The sequence below is a fragment of the Lactuca saligna genome, chromosome 5, assembly GCF_052625555.1.
Source record: "Lactuca saligna cultivar CGN05327 chromosome 5, ASM5262555v1, whole genome shotgun sequence".
Lineage (NCBI taxonomy): Eukaryota > Viridiplantae > Streptophyta > Magnoliopsida > Asterales > Asteraceae > Lactuca > Lactuca saligna.
Genome location: NC_136421.1, coordinates 84,855,373 through 84,864,943, shown reverse-complemented (window position 1 = coordinate 84,864,943; position 9,571 = coordinate 84,855,373). Strand labels below are relative to the sequence as shown.

The following is a 9,571-nucleotide window of genomic DNA, read 5'->3' as shown; positions in this document are numbered from 1 at the left end:
AATTCAATATAATTGAAAAATATCATGTAATTTAATTACAAGGGTATTTTAGTCAATTAATATAGATTTAATAAAGGAAAATCACATATTTTAAGGGATCATACATTCTATTAATTTTAAAAATCCGATTTTACGAATTATAATTCTTTTAATTCGGACATTCTGGTAGAATATGTTTATGAGTGTATTCAAAAATAAAAATATTCTTAAACCATAATAATAAAATATTCTTGAACCTATTTCTTCATCATGAATTTAACAAATTCTTGTAGAATAATAGTTCTTGAACAATTAATTGAAGAATAAAAACAAAAAATACATAATTTCTTATAAAATACGGGTAACAATTGTTAGGAATTATATGAGAATGTCACACTTATTAATAACAAAAAAACACAATATATAAATCATTATAGCAGAATATACTATTACATATATTTTTTTCAATACATTGTATATTATTATGGTAGAATAATTCATTATTTTTGGAAGATTAGTAGTCATTGTTCATCTTCATCCCATACAATGTTCATCTTCAAGATTCTATTTTGATATAATCAAAATTCAAGATTCCATTCCAATAAAATTGGAATTCATGATTGTATCCCGATAGAACTGCAATCGTAGAAAATACACAAATCATAAAGGAAATATCAAGATTTAATTCCCATAGAATCGGAAGTCACCACCATCTGTAGCAGTGCAAATATGATTAAGTTCTTCCGACTTGCTCTTTACTTGATTCCTCTAAAACTAACCAGCAGTAAATAATAATATTTGAAACTAAAAGATCTAAGCATTACTAAAAAATGTACAGGGATATTGTATCCTGAAACAGAAAGCAATAATCTAAAAAAAGAATCTGACACTATACGAAAAATAAATTATTTCTCTCAGACAAATCGTCAAACACCTGGTGCTCACACACCTACACATCATATTAATAATTGTACCACCATTCAAAAGCTTATAATTTACTTGTCTTGAATAAATCAAGAACATATATAGAAACAAACCTGTTACATACGACCAAGCTTGCTCCACACCTCTCTCGTGAAACAAAATTGTAAAGGGTATGTGCATATGAAGATTTGTGGTATCAGCTGCAAAAGCAGATAAAAATTCAAAATTGAAACAAATGTTATACCACAACTAACTAACAATACTACAAGAGATGCAAATTTAACCCCAGTTGATAGTTTTTTCATCCCAGGGAGAACAAATCTTGTTGAAATCATGTTGTCGACCCCACCAAAAGCTGTCAATTTAAATGCTCGATTAAAACAATAAACAGTTGTACATTATGTCTACAAACAACCACAATCAATAGGTTAAAACAAACTAAAGATTTTAGTTTGAAAATACTAGAATCGAATCATTGAGAGACCAATTTGGCAATTCCTAGGAAAAAAAAACTTACCTGATAGAGAAGTTGTGTCGACGTTGAAGTCCCAGAGGGGACAAATGGAGAATTAGGGTTTGATCGAGAGCGAATGGGTTTAGGGTTAAAGGGGAAAATGGACGATAGATCTGAAGAGAAGATAGAAGGAACTAATAAGAGATGAGAAGGATGTTGAAGGCGTCTCCGGCTAGGTTGAAGAAGGGGAAAATAGCGAAGATGATGAAGCACTCACCAGAAAAGATTGAAATCGCCGCTCCTTTCCTCCTACCACTTGTCGTCCTACACTTCATCTTTTTTGGAGCTAGGTTAGGCCGTTAGGGAGGATCATCCTAATTCTGAATGAGATAAAATACATTTGATGTTGATTGTTTTAAAAAAGGATAAAGCCAGTAAAGAGATTACCATAATTATAGTGTATTTGTAGAAATTATTTATCAAATTAGTAAATTACCCATATTTATTTGTTTGATTATTTATTTATTTTTTAAACTATGATTGGTCCACAGTCAACCATACAATAACACAATAATTACTTTAAACACCTGAACCTAGCTCTCTCTCTCTCTCTCTCTCTCTATATATATATATATATATACATATATATATATATATATATATATATATATATATATATATATATATATATATATATATATATATATATATATACCAAGCTCTAAATGTTATAAAAAAGGATTTGTTCATTGGTTAATTATAGTTTTCTATTTAACCTTACCCTGTATAATATATGTTACTTTCATTTAACTTAATCTTTCGACGACAATCAACTATTAAATAGACATAGGCTTAACTTTTAGTTATTCATCAATTTTCAAGGTACACATGGTTATACGTGTTTTGAAGGTTCCTTTATGTTATATATATATATATATATATATATATATATATATATATATATATATATATATATATATATATATATATATATATATTCAAATGAGAAACAAAAAAGATTAAGAACCCTAAGAACCCCCAATTAGTTAGTAAATATTTACATGATATTCTTATTAAACGTGTGAATTGATACAAAAATAGCAAAATTGTAATTTTTGCAGTATAATATTTTCATTCTTATATGCTCTCATATTTGAACAACAAACTTATATAAATTACAATTTATACCATCCATTTATAGTTTAATTCACAAAATTCACAACTTAATACAAAACATTTTACATTAATTCACAAACTCAAAAAAATCAAAAAGTCAAACTCTACTACTACCACCACTATATGTTGTCACCAACCAACCGTACCAGCATCACAATCATGATTTATTTCAAAATCAGATCTGTAAATAAATCATGCATTAATAACTTAAATATTACATTCACAGTCTAATAAAACCATTTATTTTACTCGTTTTGAATTTAATTCAAAACTATTATTAAAACTAATGTATTCTTACATACTTATACAACAAATATATATATATATATATATATATATATATATATATATATATATATATTCAGAAGAAAATTAACAAAAAAAATTATACATAAATCATTCATATTTTAAATTGTGAATTCGATATATTAAACCGTGAATAAAATTTACATTATTTCAAAAGTAACCAAAAAAAATATAAAATAATAACAACTTAATGTCAATTCTTTCACAACTTAATATAATCAACTCATAATTTAATACACAAAATCTACAACATAATGTAGTTAATTCATAGTCTAAAAAGAAAATTTACAGTTTAATGCAGTCAATTCATACTTTAAAACAAAACAATCACAGTTTAGTTTACAAAATTCAAAGTTTAATACACAAAAAGTATGCATCTACAATCATATTTTCAACATAACACTCCTTATATAGTCGATTCAAAGTTTATACATAAAATTCATAGCTTCATACAAGTAACTTCATACTTTCATACACATAATTAACAACTTAATCTAGTCAATTTACAGTTCAAACATAAAATTCAAAGCTTAATGCATTCAATTCGTAGTTCATAAAGAAAATTAAGAGCTTAATGCAATCAATTCATAGTTTAAAACACAAAAATCACAGTTTAGTACACTAAATTCACATTTTAATACGCAAAAAGTAATATTTACATCTATATTATGAACTTAAAACAGTTATTACAATTAATACAAAATTTAATATAGAAAATTTACAAACTAGTATAATAAATTCAAAGTTTAATTAAAAAAAATTAAACATTCACAAATAAAAAGGAGTTAAAACTAAGATTAAAAAAACTATACGACAAATCAGAGATTAAAACATCAAATTCACACTTTAACAGAAAAAAAAAAAGAAACAAAAAAATATTTTAGGAGTCTCTTTCATAGTATTCACTACTTAAAACCATATCAATTCACTCATTCACAGTTAAAACGAACTGAACAATAGTTGAAATATTAAAAATCATAATTCACAACTTAAAAATAAATAAATTCACATTATTCGAGAATAAAATTTCGATGCATATATTATAACAAATAAGAAAAAAAGCATGGATCCACAACATAACAACAGAAAAAACTATGATTAAAAAAAATAAACAATAAATGAAATATTAAAATATTAACTTCACAGCTTAACAGAAGAAAAAAAGACAACATACATGCCATGTTTCACTAGAGGTCAGAAAGAAAGAGATGGAAAATATGACGGTGTTGAAACTTATCTAAAAAGAAATTCAAAGCTTAATTCATTCAATTCATCACAAAACCAAATATCACAACTTAATATATATAACTTATATAGTCAATTTACAATTTAAAAAGGAAATTCACAGCTTAATTTATTCAATTCAAAACAAAAACCAAATATCACAACTTAATATATATGGAATTAAATTAATGCTTATATTATTCAAGTGATCAATTGATATATATATATATATATATATATATATATATATATATATATATATATATATATATATATATATATATATATATATATGGAAAAGTGAATATATATAACAGCCCCATACAAGCTTAGGTGTGAAACCAAATACCACGTCGTTTTGAGGTTGATTTGCCAATACCCTATTTTCCTACGAAATTCACAGTACCCAATTGACGTAGCTTCTCAGTTGAACTTTCAAGATCTTCCTTTATTATTCTATCTTCATATTTAATCGCAATGTCATGATCATCTTCTCCTTTTCGTAATCGCAAGGTAATAATCTTCTTTATTGTTTTTCTAATTGCATATATGAAACCGAAGTCATATACACAGCATAACGCATTCAATTTTGAGCAGTATTAAATTTTTTTGCCTCACTTATTTAATATTATTTACATATAACGAAATCTATATGAACGCATTCATTTTTGAGTTCTTCTTTGATTGTCCCTTTTGACATCGACATATATGTTTATTCAATATCACTTTATTTACTAACCAAATCATCAAGTAATTAAAAATCAAAGTGGCACTTGGCATCATGCTAATCAATGGGGAAACAATGTTATACTCAATTAGTGGAGTCCAAACTAAGATGCGATCAAAATTAAAAGATTACACACAATTATTTCATGCCATTATAAAACAATAGCTTGTAATTCCACTTTTAAGATGTTGAGTGAGTTCTTATAAGTACTTGTTTTCGACAGTATGTGCAATTTATTGGTGTTATCAAGTAATTAACTTGTAATTTCTTTCTCTTTCGTTTTTTTTTTTCTTTTAATTTGACAGGATTTCTATTGTTTCCAATCTGTCTTCTCTTTGAAAAATCATTACAGGTAATTAATGGCATTATGTTCATCCTTTTGTTTAAATTTTAGTGCTTATCTTTTTTCTCATGAGTACTACATACTTTGGCACTTTACAGATACTTACACATGTTGGTAGAACTCCAAGTATCAGATCGACCCTCTGAAACAAGTATACCCGAAGATATTAACACTAATACCATCATGGATTTAGAAAAACAAGTAGCAGATCATTCGTTTGAAACACAAATAGATGAAGATATTGATGCAAATGGTTAATTGGAAGCAACATCTGAATCCGAGCAAATAAATGATGATGGTGTGCATCTTGGATGTGATGAAGGTGAAAATAATGATACATGTATTATTGGAAAGGTTTTCGATACACCCAACGATGCATATACATTTTATAATGACTATTCATTTTTACATGGTTTTGGTACACGAAAACATTGGAAATTTAAGAACAAGTCAACAAATGAGCATTATCGGAGGATATATGCATGCAACAAAGAAGGTTTCAAACAATTGAAAGGTAATAATTCAAGTGGAAAGACAATAAAACGTCGTAGAGAGGTAAGAACTGGATGCAAAGCAATGATTCTCATTTCAAAACAAAAGGATGGGAAATGGATTGTTGACAAGTTTAATGACACACACAATCATGACTTAAGCATGACACCAACAAAGGTAATGAAGCATAGATCTCATGGGAAGTTCCACCGTACAATGGAATGTAAATCTCTTATGGTGGAACTTGGTCAATCGGGGTTGAATCCATGTCATATTAAAAAGGCTATTAATGCATTGAAACCTTTAGATGAAGTTGATGTTACGTCAAAGCAATGTGTTGATGTCTTATCCGAACAACGAAAACAATATAAGGGAAAGGAGTTTTATGGACTTATAAAGCATTTCCAAGATAAAGCATTATTGGATAATGACCATTATTTTGTCGTAGACTTGTGTGATGATGGGTGTCCTCGGAATATCTTTTCGGCTGATGGAAGATCAAGAGACGCATATACTAAGTTTAGAGATGTTGTTGTGTTTGATGTTACTTATATGACAAACAAGTACAAGATGCCATTTGCTCCCTTTGTAGGGGTTAATCATCATGTGCAATCTATACTTTTTGGTGGAGCATTGCTAGAAAATGAAAAGGAAGAAACATTTGAGTGGTTATTTGAGAATTTTTTAAAATGTATGTTTACCAAGTATCCGAAGGCAATTATTACAGATCAGGATAAAGCTATGGGTACTGCGATAAAGAAAGTGTTTCCAAACACTCGGCACCGCTTTTGTGACTGGCATATTAAAAAGCATGAGTCTGATCACCTTCGACCATTTGTTACCCATTATAGTGATTTTCAGGAATCATATAAAGATTGGGTGAATAGTGACACCATTGAAGAGTTTGAAAGCAAATGGGAAGTTATACGTATTAAGTATAATTTGGAAAATAATTGTTGGATAAGTCAAATGTATAGACAACGGATACATTGGGCTAAAGCCTTTCTTAAAGATATTTTCTTGGCTGGTATGACAACCAGTGGACGAAGTGAGAGTATTAATTCCTTTTTTGATGGATTTGTCAATTCGAGCACCATGTTGAATGAATTCGTAATACAATATGACAAAGCAGTTAAGTCTCGAAGGGAAGCCGAAGAAGATGAGGACTTCAAGACAATGAACTCAAGAGCAGTTCTTTCTTCTGTGCATCCAATTGAAGCAAAAGCAGGTGAGTGCTATACTAGAAACATTTTTGAGATTTTTAAAAAAGAATAGATGGAAGCCAATAACAATTTAACTCATGAGACTCTAAACAAAAGTACAGAAGAAATAACATATCGAGTTGGGCAAATGAATATTGATAAAAAATATTGGAGAATTGTTAGCTTCCGTTTGGTTAGTCAAATGAATGTTATATGTTCTTGTGCTAAGTATGAGATATATGGAATTTTATGCAAACATTGCCTATATGTAATGAAGAAGAGGCATGTTGAAACACTTCCGAGTCACTATATTTTACCTCGATGGACACTTAATGTTAGGTACAAAGTGGGTAATAATAGTATTGGACTTGAAGAAATGAACAATGATAATGGGGTTAGTGCATACACTTTATGGTGTGTTCGTTCCAACTTTACCAAAGTAATTGAACAAGCGAAATTCTCCCCTTTAAAGATAGAAAAAGTTAATAACGTATTAATAAAGCTTTTAGATGATCTAACGATTCAGGAAAAACCAGTAGCATTTGAAAATTCATCGCAAGGTTATTCTGTGGGACTTTCAGAAATAAATATGATGCCTCAGATATCTGTCCGAGATCCTCTTGGTCCAACTAATATGAAAGGTCGTCCGAAAAATGCAAGTAGAATCAAGTCTTCTCTAGAAATGTCGAAAAAACGAACATGTTCTTACTGTCAGGGATTGGGTCATTATGCCACTAGTTGTTCAAAAAGAAAGGTAGTTATAATATTAATTTACATTTTTATGATTATCTTTTTTTGAAAATTATATTAATTTGTTCCAGGTGGATGCATCGTTACAAGAAAAACAGTGACGAATGGTTGCTATTTTCTTGGATGCTGTGGGAAGAAGTTTTATGGAAAAAATATGTGCTTATCTTCTGTTTTGTTTTTTGGAATATGATTTTGGAATAATGGATAGTTGTTAGTTTTTGGAAAAGAAAAAATAGTGATGGAGAGTTTTTTTAGTTCTCGAACCTATTTTGGAATGGTTGAGAGAAACAATTTTATGTTTCTTCCTGTTTTAAATAATAATGAGCAAAAGTATGTAGTACTCATGAGACAAAAGATAAGCACTAAAATTTAAACAAAAGGATGAACAGAATGCCATTAATTACCTGTAATGATTTTTCAAAGAGAAGACAGATTGGAAACAATAGAAATCCTGTCAAATTAAAAAAAAAAGAACGAAAGAGAAAGAAATTACAAGTTAATTACTTGATAACACTAATAAATTGCACATACTGCCGAAAACAAGTACTTATAAGAACTCACTCAACATCTTAAAAGTGAAATTACAAGCTATTATTTTATAATGGCATGAAGTAATTGTGTGTAATCTTTTAATTTTGATCGCATCTTAGTTGGACTCCACTAATTGAGTGTAATATTGTTTCCCCGTTAATTAGCATGATGCCAAGTGCCACTGTGATTTTTAATTACTTGATGATTTGGTTAGTAAATAAAGTGATAATTGAATAAAGATATATGTCGAAGTCAAAAGGGATAATCAAAGAAGAACTCAAATATGCTCAGAATTGAATGAGTTATAATGTGTATATGACTTCGGTTTCATATATGCAATTAGAAAAACAATACAGAAGATTATTAACTTGCGATTACGAAAAGGAAAAGATGATCATGACATTGCGATTAAATATGAAGATAGAATAATAAAGGAAGATCTTGAAAGTTGAACTGAGAAGCTACGTCAATTGAGTACTGTGAATTTCGTAGGAAAATAGGGTATTGGCAAATCAACCTCAAAACGACGTGGTATTTGGTTCCACACCTAAGCTTGTATGGGGCTGTTATATATATTCACTTTTCCCATATATATATATATATATATATATATATATATATATATATATATATATATATATATATATATATATATATATATATATATATATATATATATATATATATATATATATCAGTTACATATATTTCCAATATATTTTGTAGTTAAACTAAAAATGTTAAAATAAGAATATGTAAAATAATCTATTAAAAATTTAATATCAATTCCTATTAATAATTAACCATTCAATCTTTTTATGTGTTAAAATGTGAATTTTAACATTCTTATTCTAACGATCAAATATTCTTTAATCTTTTATATATTAAATTAAATATCTATTAAAAACTTAATCTCAATTCCTATTAAAATATAGAAAATTTTTATTTTAACATTCCTATTTTAACGATCAAATATATTGGAAATATATATATATATATATATATATATATATATATATATATATATATATATATATATATATATATATATATATATGTTCAAGTTCATTTGAGACCATGCTAATTTTGTGACACCGTGAGACCAAATCTAAAAATAATTTTAAAATGCAAAATAAATGGAAAAATCCAAAAATTCTTTTTTTAAATATTATTTTCGGAACTTGAATTAACTAAAAAAATTAAATATATATATATATATATATATATATATATATATATATATATATATATATATATATATATATATATATATATATATATATATATATATATATATATATATATATATAAAAGATTGAAATATATTTGTTGTTAATATTCCAATAAATTATCATAATATATAAAAGATTGAAATAATATATTATAAAAAAATAATGATGCCACATCAACCGTCACCTAAATAAAATAAATATGAGACTCGAAATAAGTTTAATGTCAATAGT

The 9,571-nt window shown here is 27.2% G+C and overlaps 1 long non-coding RNA gene and 1 pseudogene across 1 annotated transcript; one reads left to right on the top strand and one right to left on the bottom strand.

Annotated features, from left to right (window-relative positions):
- Nucleotides 1-1,016: 1,016 nt before the first annotated feature.
- LOC145047219 (uncharacterized) lies at nucleotides 1,017-1,726 on the bottom strand. The gene is made up of 3 exons (XR_013682161.1): nucleotides 1,421-1,726; nucleotides 1,188-1,258; nucleotides 1,017-1,103 (listed from the first exon to the last, which is right to left on the bottom strand). It is a non-coding gene; the product is annotated as an uncharacterized LOC145047219 (long non-coding RNA).
- Nucleotides 1,727-5,014: 3,288 nt separating this feature from the next.
- On the top strand, nucleotides 5,015-7,678 carry LOC145045498 (protein FAR1-RELATED SEQUENCE 5-like; annotated as a pseudogene).
- Nucleotides 7,679-9,571: the final 1,893 nt, after the last annotated feature.